The sequence below is a fragment of the Chrysochloris asiatica genome, unplaced genomic scaffold (assembly GCF_000296735.1).
Source record: "Chrysochloris asiatica unplaced genomic scaffold, ChrAsi1.0 scaffold00088, whole genome shotgun sequence".
Classification (NCBI taxonomy): Eukaryota; Metazoa; Chordata; class Mammalia; order Afrosoricida; family Chrysochloridae; genus Chrysochloris; species Chrysochloris asiatica.
In genome coordinates, this window is record NW_006408606.1 from 4,761,511 (window position 1) to 4,762,764 (window position 1,254).

Below are 1,254 nucleotides of genomic sequence, written 5' to 3' on the forward strand. Positions count from 1 at the left end.
GAGATCCTGAATTCTCATGACCAACACTTGCCATCCGAGTGTTTTCAAGAGTATGCCATCTTCCCCGTGGTCTGTACTTCAGAACCTCATTTTGCCTCTCATCTCGAAAGCATGAGCATCACTTTTGTTCATGTTGATGAACTCCTGATGGAACTCCTTTTTAATGGCATGCGCTCGATCATAGATATGATGATCAACAGCCACTTTTTCTAATCCACTGTCCAAATCTCGCAAAGTTCTCCTGGTTTCCTTTAATCCTCCTGGAGCCCTCCGAGTTTGAGTTGAGGCCTGGAAAACCTTTGGTGGTTCATCTCCTACTTTGGAACAGGTCATAATTGAGGAAGAACAAAATGAATGTCCATTCGTATCCATTGAAAGCTGACCAAAGTTTCTTTGTAATTCCTGCATACTGTTTCGCATATTTGACATCATTCGGTCCATTGCCTGAAAAAGGCTGACATCTGTATGAGTCAAGGAGTTTTAATCATCATCACGTTCTCTATGATTACGAACTCTTCCTCTACCATCTGAGATGTTGCACAAGTCTCTTCCAAAAGGTTCATAAAAACTTCTCATCATCTGTCACATACTTTCCCGGTGTCCCATAAAAGAATCAGAGAAGAAGGGGTCCTCCTCAAAAGTGCTGCTCAACATTCTGGTTCTCTTCTGTGTGACAGTGCAGGCATAAGGATGGGAAAGCGACGTAACTTGCCTTGGCTGCGACCTGACCCTGCCTCCCCAGCGCCATCAAAGCTTCTCTCTCGGTTTGTTAATTTTTTTAATGCTACTTTTAATTCCTCAATTAAAGAGGTAAAATAAAATTGTTCATTTCTAATATGTTTTCACATTTGTAGTCAGTGATCCTAAGCAGCATTAGATATAAATATTATAATATAACATTGTTCTTCAGGTTATTTTTCAAGTGTTTAATGGAATTGGAGATAACATGACTAATTATATAGGACTTTTTACAATTACCTTAATAAAAGACAATGCCCACGTAGTCGAAAAAGTGCCAAGTCCCCTCCTTGCCCATCCCCTCAAATAATTCTAATATCACGTAGTAGCTCAGGATGAAAATGACATTATTTATATTTAATGCTATATGAATGCTGAGATTTAAAGAAGCTTCATGGTTGGTGCTATGAGAGAAACCAAGTGTCAGGAACTATGTATCAGGAACAAGTGTAAAGTATATTTGGTTGGCTTTTCTATGTACAGCTGTTGTTGCTACCTGCCTTTTTGTCAGCTCCC

At 39.6% G+C, this 1,254-nt stretch overlaps 1 pseudogene; it reads right to left on the minus strand.

Moving 5' to 3' along the window:
- Nucleotide 1: 1 nt before the first annotated feature.
- Nucleotides 2-654, minus strand: LOC102838234 (annotated as a pseudogene).
- Between the last annotated feature and the right edge of the window lie 600 nt (nt 655-1,254).